The sequence below is a fragment of the Rattus norvegicus genome, chromosome 3 (genome assembly GCF_021556685.1).
Source record: "Rattus norvegicus strain SHRSP/BbbUtx chromosome 3, alternate assembly SHRSP_T2T, whole genome shotgun sequence".
Taxonomy (NCBI): domain Eukaryota; kingdom Metazoa; phylum Chordata; class Mammalia; order Rodentia; family Muridae; genus Rattus; species Rattus norvegicus.
Genome location: NC_141536.1, coordinates 136,837,285 through 136,856,734, shown reverse-complemented (window position 1 = coordinate 136,856,734; position 19,450 = coordinate 136,837,285).

Genomic DNA, 19,450 nt, shown 5'->3' with positions numbered 1-19,450 from the left:
GAATTGGTTTTATAGGATCATTTTTAAATTCCACAGGATACTCAGAAAACTTTACTACCTTTGTGTGTCAAAAGTTACCTGATGTCGGGCTTCAGTCGATAAGGCAGACATAGAAAACTATTAGGTTGTTGATAGGAGACCCACCTGATAAAAAGATACATAGTGATGGGTGAAAATAACTGTAGAATTCTTCATTTGTTACATGACTGACACACTCCTGTCTTGAAATCAGGAAAATTTTGTGACCCACTGGAGCTCTTACAATAGCAAATTCACTCGAGCAGACTTATGAGCCTAGGTTGCATATCACTTTAAGTACAGCAGCAGACACACAGCCTATAAGAGCTCTCTTCTTCAACACAGGATATGACTTTTAGATTTTTTTGGTACAAATATACCATCATGGAAAGAGAAGAACATTTTCTTGGTAAACTATGAACTGAAAAACTCTCCAAAGTTAGGATGAATATGACTAAGGAAGTTCAATAAACATTTCCTAGCTGTGATGAAAGGACAAGTCAGAAACAGAAAACAAATTCTTCATGTCATATTAATGCAGATGTGGAGGATTAGTCCCTTTCTTCTATATGGATTTTTCTATGTACCTATCAATTGCATAAAATGTTCTGAAAAGGAGATCCAACTATATGTTTACTCATTAGCACATGGTACATTTCTGGAAACACCAGTACTTAATGAAAAGCATTAGAATTTTTACGAAAAAATAATCAAACACCAGAGGTTTGCTGACATTCACTATTAAGAGTGAAATATTACCAACATCATTGATACCAATATCCAGTGCAAAATATTAAAACAATTGAGTGCTTTTAGAATGCTAAACTTATATTGATATAATTCAATACAAAAAAGCTTTCAAGATCTATATATGATCAACTTCCAGTTGCAAAGTCACTGTAAGTACCTTCACATGTTCTGTTTCTCAGGGTCCTGGGGATTAAACCAACAAATAATTCTGGAAAGTGTAGAGAATTGTTGTACTGTGTTCATGGGTCCTGAAAATGGAATACTGTATCTTTTTCAGAATAAAGTCTCACCTCTTAAATTTGTCAAATAAACTTCTCAGGAAATGTTGCATGGAATTCTCTCCATCAAATGATATAATAAAATGTGAAGGACTCCAGATAATGAACCATGTGCAAACCTCAATACTGGACTAGGAGGACCCTAGGCATTATGCTCACTCTGCATATGATTTTTGAGAAAAAGAGTGAAGTTAGATGTTTGCGGTGAGAGATATGTTTGCCATGTGATAAATATGAAAGTCAAGGTGACCAGAACTTGGCAAGTAAAGAATGACCCATTTAGGCAAGGCAGAGTCTGAGAAGAGGAAACAGAAAAATTGTCAGAATTCATAAAGAGGTGGACATGAGATGAGATTATTTGATTTTATTATTTCTTTACATATGGAGGCATATGTAAAGAAGAGAGAATAGGACATGTAAGAGTAGTGCATTTAGAAAATGTAGCCATTTGCCCAGCAAGATATAGTGCCGTATTGTGACACATAGCACAAAGATACACATGAAAATTAGAACTGTGTACAAATGCAAGGAATAGAAGTTGAAGAGCATTCTGTAGATCATGGAGAGTTTATTGTTGTTAGTGGTGGTGGTTTGATTATTTGTTGTACTTGTTGTCCTTGTTCTTGTTTGGTTGTTTGGTTTCTTGGTTTGGTTTGGTTTGTTCTATTTTATTTTGTTTGATCTTGCCAAAAAATTTTATTAAAATAGGACACAAATAATTTATCCAAGCTATAAGGGGAGTATACTGGGGTTTGCCAGCCATCTTGTCAAACACACATTACAGAAATAAATTCAGTTTATGATACTTAGCTATTGAATATGAGAACTTTATAATAATTCATCCCATGTGTGAGATGTAAATCAAGAGACAGATCCAGGAAGGTCTTGCTAAGCTTATACTTCAAACCTTGTTCCTTTAGCACAATTCATTAGTCCCCTTAAACTGATGCTTGAGTGTCAACCTTCATGGAAACTTCTGAACACATGACATTTTCCTTCGTCTTTTATTAAAAGTGTGTTGTTTGGTGATATATCTCAATGGGATGTGTGAAGGTCATATTTTGCTACATATCTGGCTCAACTATACTGATTAAACAAATGCCCCAACACACACACACACACACACACACACACACACACACACACACACACTAACAAAGATAATCTCAAAAGTAGTAGGGGCTGAAGAGATTTAAGGCAAACCAAAAATTCTGTGGCTCAAGACATTCAATATAAGCTGGTAAATTGCTCAGAGCAAACTTGCTTGTGTAAAAATAGGAATCTATATGAGAAAAAAATCATGGAACAGAATATGGAATTAATTAAATTAAATTAAATTAAATCAATGATGAGATGGCAGAACAAGCTTGGCATTTGATTTGGTTGAGAACCCAAAAATAAATGATAGCTTTTATTTGATGTGTGGCTAAATCCCATGAGGAAAGTCAGATGTTCAGATAGAGAAAGTCAGATGTAACAGAGGATACACTTCTTATAGAATCTTTAATACAGAGTAATGTAAAGTTTATGATTTAACCTACTGATAGCACCTTGAATCATGTTCTAGAAAGAGAAACAATCATAAATAGAATTAGATTAATTTTTTTAAAAAGGAAGAACATGAATAATAAACATACATGAATAATAAACATACATGAAGATAATTATGAGAGAAAAATGATTTGAGAAAATTTCCCTATCAAAGACCTGAGTATATGAAAAAATGGAAAGAGATTTATGTTTGTGATTGTGTGTACTGAGATCTCCATAGTAAATTTAGGATTACCTGTAAAATTAATTTGCTTACAGAGTATAGAAGCAAGTTTATGTGCAATGAAATTCAAAGTATAAGATGGAATTAACAACACATGAGATTTTTCAGACTTTACAACTCTGGAAAAATAACATATATATATATATATATATATATATATATATATATATATATATATATATATGTTTTTCATGAACATTCCATATTGTTTCATTTATACACATATATGAAATGGTCAGTCAGATACTCTATGAGATTTATGTAATTTTCTTCTATTGACAACTAAAACATGCACCTGAAGGTAATAATAAGCCTTTCCTTCTCTTATTTCTCTGTGGTTTTGTCTTAACAGTGAGGGAAGAAACTAAGGTAGAAAATAAGTAGTAAGATAGAAGCTGTAGGTACATTGGTATGATAAATATGAGTACCTGATTCTCAGTCTTTTAAATGTTGTCTATTGATGATATCTGAAGGTGTTTTGAGCTGAAGAATAGAAAAGTCCTCAGATGCTGTAAGGTGAACTAAATGGGTCATCCTAGAAGCACTTTGTAAAATCTGAATTGTCAGAGAATTATGAACACTTTAAGACTGGCTCATGGAATATTAAAGCACAAACATGCTAATATTGAGAAATATTTTAGAGGCCACAATGGCAGTTATATTGTGACAAAAACTATTGCTCCATTTTCCTAGCTCCTAAGAACTTTAAAGTGATTGATATTACATGTAATGATTTAATGTGTTAGGCAGAGAAAATGTTCATATAAGATAGCATTAAATGTGCTACGCAGAGAAAATGTTCATATAAAATAACATTAATTCTGAAGCATGGTATTTGTCGGTCACCATTATCCTTGAATTCTAAACTGAGAAGGAACAAGAAGAGGTTGAACCGTAAAATATGAGATGATTTGTGCTTTTTTTTTAATTTTCATGAGTGTGGTAAAGTAAAACCAATGAGTGTTCTTGAAGATAAGAGACAAGTACACCAACAAAAACACATATTCTGCAGCTGTAACCATGTTAGCTTTAAAGAGGGCTCATTAAAAAAGGACTTTAATGAGGAAAGTTTGCATGTCTTAGAAAGGAGAGAAATGAAACTGGAAATTCAGCTGCATAGGTTTCTTTTTCAAACAAATACCTATAAAAAAGATTTCCAATGATTCATATCCAAAGGAAAGAGATAATACTGCCACTTTGGCGCAAAACAGTCAGAAAGTAGAAGCACAAGTGTTGCTAGATATAAAGACATGAAAGATATACAATTCAAATATTTGGTGTTATTTCAGGGAGGAATTAAATAGATAAACTAGAGCCTAGAAAACTGTTATTAATATGTGAAGAAGAGGCCAAAAAATTACCTAACAATGGTTAAAAGAAGCAAGATCAGAAACATAAAAAGAGGTTTTCTCCCATGATCATCATTTCATCATGAAGATTATGCAGTTTTTCTCCTCCATTTAGATAAAAATTATTTCCTCTATATGAAAGTTAGACCAAGCTCCAAATAATAAATTTCACTAAGGTGTGACTTCTTCCAACAGCAAAATATTTGGCAAAATTACACATTGTATTGACAAGCATTGGGATATATCTAAGGATAAGCAATATGAGAGCTTTATCTGACTTTCAATATTAATGATAAGATTTTACTAATGTCATTAATGTCAATACAAAATTTCAGTATTTAAATAGCTGAGAGTTTGAAATGTTCATGCTGTGCTGGTACAATATGCACATATTAAGTACATATACTTTCATGTAAAATCTATATTAATTTCCTGGTAGAATGTTATTTGAAGCACAAATACATATTCTCTGTCTCCAAGTTCTTAGGATTATACTCTAGACAAACACTGAGAACTGTTGACTAAATGCACTGAACATTGCTCATGATGCATGAAAGTGGAACATTGTGTCTTTTTCTATCATAGATGATCTCAGGTAATTTGAAAAAGAAATTTCTGTGACAATGGAGAATGGAACTCCCTCCAGCACTGAAATAACAGCACTGCGACGGACGGGTTATCTTAATCCCAGAGTCAGATGTTAGATCGAAAAATTCAGAACCCTACATGTTAAAGATAATCTGGGCGTATGTATTCAGGAGAAACACAGCAAAGCTATGTGTGTTTGTGGAAAAAGATAAAATTGTCATGTTTTAGGAAGTCCAGTTACTTGACAATGGCATATTGAGAATAACCTTAATATTTACAGGAAAATCTAAACTGAGGAATCGGGAAAAAAAGCCAGGAATATTCCAAGGAACAACATTAAAGGAATGGTTCTTTGGGTATTGAAGGATATGTAGAAAGGATAAAGACACAGTGTAGGAGAACAAGAAAGAAAAGTATATTTCCAGGATGGACCCAGGCTGGCCCAGCAGGATATTGTATAGAACGACCATTCTTGCTTTTCTTGGATCTTCAGTCTTCTAGATCTTCTGAAGCTACTGCTCGGTGTGTGTGCTAACTATGGCAAAAATATTTTGAATATCACTGTTATTGTTGGATGCCTTGCTCTGGTTTTGAAATTTTGCAGCCAGAACTGAAGAGTTCAGACCCATGAATACCAGAACTGAGAAAAGCCAGAATGAAGGACAAAAACAGGATATTCTCTACACCATTGAGACAAAAAGATAAAACTAAGAAAACACATTGAAGAAAACTAGACAATAATAAGTATGATTTTTACGCAAGAATACCAATCATCATGAGAAACAGATATTACTTCAATAAAAAAAATTGTGAAACTTAGAGCCCAAGTAACCTTATATTAATTCACACCATGTAATAGATGAATATCAAGACCCTGGGCCCAGGAAGATTTCAAAAATGTTGCATTCACATTTTTCTTTTAGCATCATGTCTTAGACGCTGTATACAAACATTTAAATTCCTACTGATCTGGCAATTCCTTCTAAACATAGAACATTTTTCTACCTACCTCATTTGCTACTTCATCTCTCTAACACCAAGAGACTCCATCTTTGTTTGTCTGTTGGACATGATCACAGTTATATGAATACACTAATGAGTATAGCCTATATAAGGGAAGGGGTCTTAAGACATTCAAGTGGGCATTGCTTTGTATAAGATAGGCAATCTATAGGGGAAGGACTGTAGGAGAAGTTGACCTGGAAGGGGGCAGTGAGAAAGATATAAAGTGAATATGTAAAATATTTTAAATTAAATAATGGAATATTCAAAAAATGTATCTAATGGAAACTGATAAGGCTCTTCCGAGGTAGCTACCTTTGTAAGGAAATAATAGTACCAAAAGAACAGGGTTCAGAGCCATGATCTCCTAAATTATCCTCTGACTTACAGTTAAATTTAGTCAAATCAAAGGTAATATATCATATAATCCCATCTTGTCATTTTCTTTAAAAAGAGGCTAGACATGAAAAAGAGCCCATATTATATCTAGAGAAAAGACTGAATAAACCTATGCGAATTGGTACTCATGGGAAATGTAAGATGGTGAAGAAAAAGAAATTCAGATGTTACTGAACATAACCACTTGAGTATAATCTATAACACATGGGAAGGTAAATTGTCACGGCCATCTAGGTGAGAATAAAGGCTAGCAGGTGATTTTCCTGATATACTTTCACCATGGAATGTGGCTATGAAGAATGCAATTTTCCTGGAATGGATCAAGAAATGACATTGCCTAATTTGATTCCTGCTACTTTATGCCAATCCTGTCAATACTAAATTAAATGTAGAATCTCTCCTCAGCAATCAGCTATATTCTGCTTGCTGGAATTCAATTCTCTCTCCACCAACCTTGATCAGACCTGTGGATCGTGAAGCATATAAGAAACCTTCCCTTCCCTCATTCATAATAACTACTTACTGAAATCATTAGGACATGCCAAGTTTCCCTGAAAAGCCTGATATCCCAGGGGGACCTTCATTTTCCAGCTACATCTCACCCCTCATTCATTAAACCTGTGATTCTGACTCATGTAGATTATCTTCCTTTCTGCCACCCATCTCACCTGCTCTCTGAATAATTTTGTACTCACCAAGTTGCCTTCAGCAGTCTGCTGACACCAGTCGACATCCATGTTCCTCTTATCACCTCTCTAACTTTATCAGACCTGGGAGTCTTAACTTTTGATGTTAGCTTTTCTTTCATCACAAAGCTCTCTTTTTCTTTCAGGCTTCTGGTACACCCTAAGTGGCTCTGAGTAGTCTACTTTCCAAGTAGGACTTTCTTCTACCACCATTGCTCTGAACATGTTCATCAGACCTGCAGAACCTGAACCATAGAAACATGGTAATTAGGAATGACACAGTATAAGGATATCCATCCAAGGAAGGCCACACATGGAGTTCTGGGCTAAATCCCCTCCCAATACATACTACAATAGGAACATTCAGGGGCAACGGTGATATACATGGCAAAAGGCCCTGAATACAACACAATCTATAACATCTATGGCAGTATAACTACTTCAGTGCAAAGCTATTCTACTATAGCATCCATGAATAACATAATACAACTGAAGCACAAGAAAATGACATTAAATGCAATCTAACAAAGATGATATATGCCTCTTAAGAGCAGATGTATTAATCCGTTAAGAAAATTGAGGAGCATGTAAAGGTCTTTAAAAAGCAACACACAAATCCCTTAAATATATATATATATATATATATATATATATATATATATATATATATATATATATGAAAAGCAATAAAAAGGAAACAAGTGTATAAAACTGTAAGTGATGTGAAAATGGAAACAGAGGCAATAAAGAAAACCAAAACTGAGGGATTCCTAAAGATAGCAATCCTAGGAAAGTGAACATGAAAAAGAAAGCAAGCATCAGTAATATAATACAATATATGGAAGAGAGATATTCAAGCATAGAAGATAAAATAGAAAAAAACTATACATATTGAACATAAATACCATTACACAAACTAATCAGGAAATCTGGAATACCATGGAAAGACCTAACTTAAAAATGATAGAAGTTGGCAAAAGTGAAGTATTCCAGTCCCAAGGCACATAAAATGTTTTCGACAAAACCATACAAGAAAGTTTTGTCACTGTAAAGAAAAAAATGCCTATAAGCATACAGAAAGCTTATAGAACACCAGTTAGACCAGAAAAGGAAATCCTCCTGCCACATAATAATCAAAACAGAAAATCTGAAGAACAAAGTCAGAATATTAAAAGCAGTGAGGGATATTATTAAGGTAGCATCAAAAATAAGGCCTATAAGAATTACAGCTGATTTCACAAATATTCTAAAAGCTAAAAGGTCCCGTCAGATATCTTGCATCCTCTTAATACAAAACAAAACAAAAACACAGATGCCACATAGACTGATATGCTGAACCAAATTCTCATTCACCATAGATAGAGAAAATGAGAAATTTAAAGACAAGTAAAAGTTCAAACAATATATATCCACAATCCAAGCCCCACATTAAATATTAGATAAAACTACAAACCAAGGAGGATAATTACTTTAACAAGGCACCTAATTTTAGGAACTTTCCTCTTAGCACTGCTATTACTATGCCCCATGAAATTGGCTATGTTGTGCCTTCCTTTTCTGTGAATTCTAGAAAGATTTTAATTTCTTTCTTTGTTTCTCCCTGATGCAGAGATTCAAGCAAACACAGGAAATAAACAATTCCATATTATGGGAAATACCCACAAACACATATACATAAATATAGCCAAATACATTAACTCTGATGCATCTGCAGTATTTATTGATGAGACAATCGATTAAAGGCCGGTAGAATGGCCAGTGCTTTAAAAATGGTATGATATCTGCATATGAATAAATATATAAATTTTTTTTGATTTTTTATAATGGATCAAAAGCAACCTTACAAGCAGTATTGATATTTTTATATGTCAGTTATCAAAACAGATCCTTCTCTGTGAAGAGCAACACATCTTCACATAAAACTGTAGGAAAGGGCAGGCTCATCATGATAGAATGAATCTGGGCTTTAGAAATGTTTCTGAACACTGCAGGGAAGGCACGGTGGAGTCTCTGACATAACTCTTGAACAAGGACATTAATTTGAGCATATATACCAATAAAGTAACTCAAATGGTTACTAATATAAGCAAAATATCCTTCCCTAAAAACTCTCTAGATATGGATGGCTATAAATTACATATTACCTAAATCCCTTTAAGCATGGTTCTTTGAACTCAAAAATTAAACTTTTCCATAATAGATAAAAGCCTATACTGAATAAAACAAGAAAATCTGGATGAATGCACAACTTTCTAAACAGATACGAATTACCAAAGTTAAATCAGGATCAGATAAACAATCTAAATATTCACATAACCCGTAAAGAAGTACAAGCAGTCATGAAGTCTCCAAACCAAAAGAATCCAAGGACCAGTCAGGTTTGGTGCAGGATTCTATCAGATCTTCAAAGAACACCTAATACCAATATATATATATATATCAAGCTAGTCCACAAAATAGAGAGGGAACAATACCCAATTCAATCCATGAACTCACATTTAGGCCTACACCTTAAACACACAAGAACCAACAAAGAAGAAGAACTTCGGACCAATTTTCATATGAATATCAATGCAAAATTACTTAATAAAATTCTCAAAAAAACTCTGAGAACATACACAATGATCAAGTAAGCTTCATCCCAGGGATGTAGGAATGGTTCCACATCTGGAAATACATCAACACTATCCACTATATAAACAAACTCGCACTGAAAACTAAATACTCATCTCATTAGATGCTGAGAAAGCATTTGACAAAATTGAACACCCATTGATGATGAAAGTTTTGGGAAAACCAGTAATGCAAGCCCATATCTAAACATAGTAAAAACAATATATACTAAAACAATAGCCAACAACAAACTAAATGGAGAGAAACTTGAAAGAATCCCAGTAAAATCAGGGAGTAGAAAAGGATTCCCCCTCTCTCCCTACTTATCCAATATAGGGCTCAAATTTTTAGGCAGAGCATTTAGGCAACAAAAGGATCTAAAAGAATCCAGTGGGGAAAAGACAGCATTTAACAAATGGTGTGGTTCAAGAGAGGTAAACATGTAGAATACTACAAATTGATCCATTCTTATTGCTTTGTACAAAGCTCAGGGCCAAGTGGCTCAATGACCTCCAACAGATACACTGAAAATAAAAGAAGAGATTGTGGGGCCTTCCAGTTTCTGCCTCTCCCTGGAGCTGACCCAGTCCCACAGCTTTCTGTACCCATATTCACTGAGGGAGTACTTTCAGCTTGTGACAAGAGTTGACTCTGTGACAGAGCTCTCTGTACCCAGATCCTGCTGGAAGAAAGGTGGTCTTCAAAAGTGCTGACACACATGCTTACAGGAGGGTCAAGCAACTGTCAGAGATAGCAAGACCAGCTAACACCAGATATAACCAAATGGTGAGAGGTCAGAGTAGGAACCTAAGCAACAGAATCCAAGACTACTTGGCATCATCAGAGCCCAGTTCTCCAACTAAATCAAATGTTGGATATCCCAACACAATAAGAAAAGCAAGATTTGTGTTTATACTCACACCTCTTGATGATGATAGAGGACTGTAAGAAGGACATAAATAGTCCCCTCTAAGAAATACAGTAGAACACAGTTAAAAATATAGAAATCCTTAAAGAGAATGCATAAGAACATCTAAAGGACAAAACTCAAACACAACCAAAAAACATGAAGGAACTGAACAAACAATCCAGGATCCAAGAATGGAAATAGAAACAATAAAAAATGGCAAAGGGAGACAACCTTGGAATTAGAAAACCTAGGAAAGAGATCAGGAGTCATAGATACTATCATTACCAACAGAATCCAAGAGATAGAACAGAGAATCTCAGGGGTAAAAGATAAAATATAAAACATTGAAACAACTGTCAAAGAAAATGTAAAAGTCAAAAAGCACCTTACCAAAAACAAAGAGGAAATCCAGGACACAATGAGAAGATCAAACAATAGGATAAGTGGTATAGAAGAGAGCCAAGACTCCAAATTAAAGGATCAGAAAATATCTTCAACAAAATTATAGAAGAAACATTCCCTAAGGTAAAGAAGTGATGGCCACAAACATACAAAAAGCCAACAATCTTTTAGAGGCTTTCTTTATAAAATAACTGTAACTCCTATAGGTCTTCTTTTTGATGCCACCTTACCATAATTCCTCACTGCTTTTAATATTCTTTCTTTGTTCTCCAGACGTTTTTCTGTTTTGATTATTATGTGGCAGGAGGATTTTCTTTTCTGGCTTAGTCTAATTGGTGTTCAATAAACTTTGTGTATGTTTACTGGCATCTTTTTCTTTACTTTGAGAAAATTTTCTTCTTTGTTGAAAATATTTTGTGTGCCTTGTAGCTGAAATGATTCACTTCTGCCAACTCCTTTTATTCTTACATTAGTTTTTTTTGTGGTATTCCAGATTTCGTGCATGTTTTGTGTAAGGAATTGTTAGATTTCCCTTTTTGACTAATGTATAAAATTTTCTATGTATCATCATGTATATATAAAGAGTTTAATTCCTCCCCTTAAATGAGAATCCCTAACTCCAAGAAATATTTAGCAAAGCACACAACGTAAAGACATGTATTGAATTGTATGTATGGATAATGCAGATACAGAGCTCAAAATTAGTGCTAAAAATACTTCAATGCCATAGATACCAATACAAAAAGTACAGGATTAAGATATTTGAGAGTTTGAAATATTCATCGTGTACTAGTAAATGTTTAAGTTTCATGTAATATATCTTCTGACTTCACTGATGAGATATCACCAAAAGCCCAATTATCTGTCCTATACATCTTGGCCCTGAGGAGTTAGACATTGTAAGAAATTTAGGCAATGTTGACTAAAGGGATTGGTGCTCATGAGTACTGAAAGGGGAACAGGTTTTCATTTTCTACCATAGATAAATTCCCCAGTTGATTTCACAAAAATAAAAGAGTAAGATGAGTCTTCCACTAGCCCCTGATATAAGATCACTGCAAGGGACAAGAATTTTTGATCCAGGTGTCAAGGAGATAGACTAAACAATTAGGACCCTAGGCATTAAATCCAAGTCTTCAAATGTTTTCCTTAGAAACAAAGTGAGGTTATAAACCTTAGAGGATAGACATTAGTTTGCTGTATTTACAGAAACATTTTAACTTGAACTTCACATGTTGCAAAGAATGGCATGCACATTTGGGACAGTGCTCAGGCTGAGAAACCAGAATAAGAGCTAGGAATCCATTAAGAAATGACATGAAAGGAAAGATTATTGAACAGCAGCCCCCCACAAGCAACTTGAGACACGGGAACAGATAAGACAAACTTTTTTTCTCCAAGAGACATGCCTGGTGGACTCAGGACACACAAAGGCAAAATTCTTCTGGGACCGGACATTTTCAGTGTCTGCAGTCCCAAACTTGTTGATTCCAAACCACAGCTCCCTGCTCCCAAACCTGTTGGGAGAGAGAGCTCACCGCCTGGACAGGTGGGCACACCTGAGACTGCAGAGTGGAAGAGACCACCAACCCTGCCCACATCACTGGCACAAGAGGAAACTGTAAAGGGCCTCTGGGAACCGGAAGATAGGGGCACTTGAGCAAAAGGTCCCCCATGCTCTAGACACTGCCCAGAACTGAGGGGACCCTATCAACAGTTCTCTACACCCAAATCCCATGGGAGAGAGAGCTAAACCATCACAGGAGCAGAGAAGCCTGGGAAGTCAGAAGAGACTACACTCTGTACACATTTCTGACTCTAGAGGAAAACACCTAACGCCATCTGGGACCCCGGTGCACGGTGGTTCAGGGAAAAGGCAGCACAGGCCTGAGAGGCAAGGGCAGGAACCCAAGCAACAGAAACCAAGACTACATGGCACCATCAGAGCCCAATTCTCCCACCAAAGCAAACACTGAATATCCAAACACACCAGAAAAGCAAGATCTAGATTTAAAACCACATTTGATCAAGATGCTAAAGGACTTCAAGAAAGACATGAAGAACTACCTTAGAGAAATGCAGGAAAACATAAATAAACAAGTGAAAGCCTATAGAGAGGAATCTCAAATATCCCTGAAAGAATTCCAGGAAAACAAAATCAAAAAGGTGAAGGAATTAGAAATGGAAAAAAAAGCAATAAAGAAAGCACAAGGGGAAACAACGTTGGACATAGAAAACCAAAAGAAGAGACAAGGAGCCGCAGATACAAGCATCAGAACAGAATACAAGAGATAGAAGAGAGAATCTCAGGAGTAGAAGATTCCATAAAAATCATCGATACAACTGTCAAAGATAATGTAAAACGGAAAAAGCTACTGGTCCAAAACATACAGGAAATCCAGGACTCAATGAGAAGATCAAACCTAAGATAATATATATAGAAGAGAGTGAAGAATCTCAGATCAAAGGACCAGTAAATATCTTCAACAACATCATAGAAGAAAACTTCCCTAACCTAAAGAAAGATATGCCCATGAACATACAAGAAGCCTACAGACCACCAAATAGATTGGACCAGAAAAGAAACTCCTCCTGTCACATAATAGTCAAAACACCAAATGCACAAAATAAAGAAAGAATATTAAAAGCAGTAAGGGAAAAAGGTCAAGTAACATATAAAGGCAGACCTATCAGAACCACACCAGACTTCTCACCTGAGCATATGAAAGCAGAAGATCCTGGAGAGATGTCATACAGACCCTAAGAGAACACAAATGACAGCCCAGATTACTGTATCCAGCAAAACTCTCAATTAACACAGAAGGAGATACCAATATATTCTATAAAAAAAACGAATTTACAAAATATCTTTTTACAAGTCCAGCACTACAAAGATAATAAATGGCAAAGCCCAACATAAGAAGGCAAGCTACACCCTAGAAAAAGCAAGAAACTAATTGTCTTGGCAACAAAACAAAGAGAAGAAAATAACACAAACATAACCTCACATCCAATAATCACTATTGGAAGCATTAATCACTATTCCTTAATATCTCTCAACATCAATGGTCTCAAATCCCCAATAAAAAGACATAGATTAATGAACTGGTTATGCAATGAGGACCGTGCATTCCTCTGCCTACAGGAAACAGACCTCAGACACAAAGACAGACACCACCTCAGAGTGAAAGGCTGGAAAACAACTTTCCAAGCAAATGGTCTGAAGAAGCAAGCTGGAGTAGCCATTCAAATATGGAAAAAAATCGATTTTTAATTAAAAGTCATCAAAAAAGATAAGGAAGGACACTTCATATTCATCAAAGGAAAAATACACCAAGATGAAATCTCAATCTTAAATATCTATGCTCAAATGAAAGGCACCTACATACGTAAGAGAAATATTACTATCACTCAAAACACACATTTCACCTCTCACAATAATAGTAGGAGATTTCAACACCCCACTCTCATCAATGGACAGATCATGGAAACAGAAATTAAACAGAGACATAGACAGACTAAGAGAAGTCATGAAACAAATGGATTTAACAGATATTTATAGAACATTCTATCCTATAACAAGAGTATATATCTTCTTCTCACCACCTCATGGTACTTTCTCCAAAATTGACCATATAATTGGTCATAAAACAGGTCTCAACAAATAGAGAAAAATAGAAATAATCCCATGTGTCCTATCAGACCACCACGGCCTAAATCTGTTCTTCAATAACAATAAGGGAAAAAAGCCCGCATATACATGGAAGTTGAACAATGCTCTACTCAATGATAACCTTGTCAAGGAAGAAATAACGAAAGAAATTAAAGACTTCTTAGAATTTAGTGAAAATAAAGGTACAGCATACTCAAACTTATGGGACGCAATGAAAGCTGTGGTAAGAGGAAATCTCATATCTCTGAGTGCCTTCAGAAAGAAACAAGAGAGAGCATATGTCAGCAGCTTGACAGCATACATAAAAGCTCTAGACCAAAAAGAAGCAAATACATCCAGGAGGAGTAGAAGGCAGGAAATAATCAAACTTAGAGCTGAAATAAACCAAATAGAAACAAAAAGGACCATACAAAGAATCAATAGAAACAGAAGTTGGTTTTTTGAGAAAATCAACATGATAGACAAACCCTTAGCCAGACTAACGAGAGGACACAGAAAGTGTGTACAAATTAAGAAAATACAAAATGAAAAGGGAGGTATAACTACAGAATCAGAGGACATTAAAAAAATCATCAGATCCTACTACAAAAGCCTATATTCAACAAAACTTGAAAATGTGCAGGAAATGGACAATTTCCTAGACAGATACCAGGTACCAACGTTAAATCAGGAACAGATAAACCATTTAAACAACCCCATAACTCCTAAAGAAAAAGAAGCAGGCATGAAATGTCTCCCAATCAAAATGAGCCCAGGTCCAGATGGGTTCAATGCAGAATTTTTTCAGACTTTCATAGAAGACCTCATACCAATAATATCCAAACTATTCCAGAAAATTGAAAAAGACTGAGTGCTACCAATTCCTTCTATGAAGTCACAATTACTCTTATACCTAAACCTCACAAAGACCCAACAATGTAAGAGAATTTCAGACAATTTTCTTATGAATATTGATGCAAATATACCCAATATAATTCTGGCAAACCGAATCCAAGAGCACATCAAAACAATCACCCACCATGATCAAGTAGACTTCATCCCAGGTATGCAGGGATGGCTTAATATACAGAAAACCATCAACATAATCCATTATATAAACAAACTGAAAGATAAAAACCACATGATCATTTCATTAGATGTTGAGAAAGCATTTGACAAAATTCAAAAGCTCTTCATGATTAAAGTCCTGGAAAGCATAGGAATTCAAGTCCAATACCTAAACATAACAAAAGCCATATACAGCAAACCAGTAGCTAACATTTAACTAAATGGAGAGAAACTTGAAACAATCCCATGAATATCAGGGACTAGAAAAGGTTGCCCAAGGGGCTGGAGAGATGGCTCAGCGGTTAAGAGCACCGACTGCTCTTCCAGAGGTCATGAGTTCAATTCCCAGCAACCACATGGTGGCTCACAACCATCTGTAATGGGATCTGATGCCCTCTTCTGGTGTATCTGAAGACAGCTACAGTGTACTTGTATATGATAAATAAATAAATCTTTAAAAAAAAGATTAGCACTACTTGGTATCTTAAAAAAAAAAAAAAAGAAAAGGTTGCCCAAGGTCTCCCTAGTTATTCAATATAGTTCTTGAAGTTCTAGCCAGAGCAATCAGACAACAAAAGGAGATCAAGGGGATACAGATTGTAAAAGAAGAAGTCAAAATAAGCCTATTTGCAGATGAAATGATAGTATATTTAAGTGATCTCAAAAGTTCCACCAGAGAAGTTCTAAACCTGATAAACACCTTCAGCAAAGTGGCTGGGTATACATTTAACTCAAATAATTCAGTAGCCTTCTTCTACACAAAAGAGAAACAAGCCGAAAAAGAAATTAGGTAAATGACACCCTCCATAATAGTCCCAAATAATATAGAATAACTTGGTGTGACTTTAACCAAGCAAGTGAAAGATCTAAATGATAAGAACTTCAAGCCTATGGAGAAAGAAATTGAAGAAGATCTCAGAAGATGGAAAGAACTTCAATGCTCAGGGATTGGCTAGAATAATGTAGTAAGAATGAGCATTTTAACAAAAGAGATCTACAGATTCAATGCAATCCCCATCGAAATACCAAAACAATTCTTCAAAGTGTTAGACAGAACAATTTGCAAATTCATCTGGGATATCAAAAAACCCAGGATAGCTAAAACAATCCTCAACAATAAAAGGACCTCTGGGGAAATCAATATCCCTGAACTCAAGCAGTATTACAGAGCAATAGTGATAAAAACTGCATGGTATTTGTACAGAGACAGACAGATAGACCAGTGGAATAGAATTGAAGACCCAGAAATAAACACACACACACACACACACACCTATGGTCACATGATTTTTGACAAAGGGTCCAAAATCATCCAATGGAAAAAAGATAGCATTTTCAGCAAATGGTGCTTTTTCAACTGGAGGTCAGCATGTAGAAGAATGCAGATTGATCCATACTCATCACCCTGTACAAAGCTTAAGTACAAGTGGATGAAGGGACTCCATATCAAACCAGATACACTCAAACTAATAGAAGAAAATGTGGGGAAGCATCTCGAACATCTGGGCACTGGAGAAAATTTCCTGAACAGAACACCAAAGGCTTATGCTCTAAGATCAATAATCAACAAATGTGATCTAATAAAATTGCAAAGCTTCTATAAAACAAAGGACACTGTTGTTGGGACAGAACGACAACCAACGGATTCAGAAAGATCTTTACCAATCCTACAACTGACAGAGGGCTTATATTCAAAATATACAAAGAACACAAGGAGAAAACTAACCCTATTAAAAGATGGTGTTCAGTGCTAAACAAAGAATTCACAGCTGAGGAAAACCGAATGGCTGAGAAACATCTAAAGAAATGTTCAACATCTTTAGTCATAATGGAAATGCAAATCAAAACAACCCTGAGATTTCACCTCACACCAGTGAGAATGGCTAAGGAACCGGAAGTAGATCTCTCCTGAGAGACACAGCTGGAATACAGCAAATTCATAGGCTAATGGCAGCAGCAAACCATTGAAAACACAGGTGACACCAAATTCTGGCAAGGATGTGCTGAAAGAGGAACACTCCTCCATTGTTGGTGGGATTGCATACTGGTACAACCATTCTGGAAAACAGTCTGGAGGTTCCTCAGAAAATTGGACATTGAACTTCCTGAGGACCTAGCTATACTACACTTGGGCATATACCCAAAAGATGGTGGAACATAGAAGAGAGACACATGCTCCACTATGTTCATAGAATCCTTATTTATAATAGCCAGAATCTAGAAAGAACCCAGATGCCCTTAACAGAGGAATAGATACAGAATATATGATACATCTACACAATGGAATATTACTCAGCTATCAGAAAAAAAATTACGTTATGAAATTCATAGGTAAATGGATGGAACTGGAAAATATCCTGAGTGAGGTAATTCAATCACAGAAAAACAGATATTGTATATACTCATTGATAAGTGGCTATTAGCCCAAATACTTGAATTACCCTATATACACTAAACACATGAACATCAAGAAGGATGACCAAAATGCAAATGATTCACTCTTTCTTTAAAAGGGGAAAACGAATACCCTTGGGAGGGAATAGGCAGGCAAACTTTAAAACAGAGGCAGAAGGAACATCCATTCAGAGCCTGACCCACATGTGGCCCATACATATACAGCCACCCAATGACATAAGATTGTTATATCAAAGAAGTGCAGGCCGACAGGAACCGGATGTCGATCTCTCCTGAGAGACACAGCCGGAATACAGCAAATACATAGGCTAATGGCAGCAGCAAACCACTGAAATGAGAACAGGACCCTCGTTGAAGGAATCTTAGAATGGACTGAAAGAGCATGAAGAGGCTTGAGACCCCATAAGAACAACAAGACCAACCAACCAGAGCTGCCAGGTCTAAGCCACTACCCAAAGACTATACATGGACTGACCCTGGGCTCCAACCTCATAGGTAGCAATGAATAGCCTAGTAAGAGCACCAGTGGAAGGGGAAGCCCTTGGTCTTGCCAAGACTGGACCCCAGTGAACGTGAGTGTTTGGGGGACTGTGGTAATGGGGGAAGGTAGGGAGGGGAACACCCATACAGAAGCGAGTGGGAGGGGTTAGGTGGATGTTGGCCTGGAAACAGGGAAGGGGAATAACAATCAAAATGTAAATAAGAAATACTCAAGTTAATAAAGATGGAAAAAAAGAAAAAGGAAGGAAAGATTGTTTGGGTATGGAAGGAGATCTGGAGATGGTAGGAAGACAGGAAAGGAAAAAAAACAACAGAAATCAGGGGTATATTTGGTAGGTGTATTTAGCATTTCCCAGAAAACTATAGCACAGAGAAGACAATTTTAATCCCCTTAGATAGAGTGTCCTTGGTTCTGCCAAAGCTCCAGCTTCATTTTTGAGCAAATCACAAATAAAGTGTTTTGTAGATCACTTAAACCATACAGCCAAAACTTATCAACAGTCACACATGAACACCAGTACTGAGAATTAATACTGATTGTGATTTGTGATTGAGTAACCTCACTCAGGATGATATTTTAGAGTTCATTCCATTTGCCTATGAAATTATTTGAGTACTTTTACATCAGTATTCATAAAGCAAATTGGCCTGAAGTTCTTGTGTCTTTGTGTGTTTTAGTTATAAGCGTAATTGTGGCTTCATAGTATGAATATATAATGTTGCTTCAGTTTCTATTTTTTGGAGTAGTTCGAACAGTATTGGTATGAGTTATTCAATGAAGGTCTGAGAGTATTTTGCACTAAGCATACCTGGTCCTGGGCTTTTCTGTTGGGACATTCTTAATACCTGCTTCTATTACTTTCTTAGTTATGGAACTGCTTAGATGCTTTATTTGATCCTGATTTAACTTTGGTATCTTGTATCTGTGTAGAATATTGTCAATTTCATCCAGAGTTTCCAATTTTGTTGAATATAGGCTTTTGCAGTAGGATCTGATGATTTATAAATTTCTTCAGTTTCTGTTAAGTCTCACTTTCATTTCTGA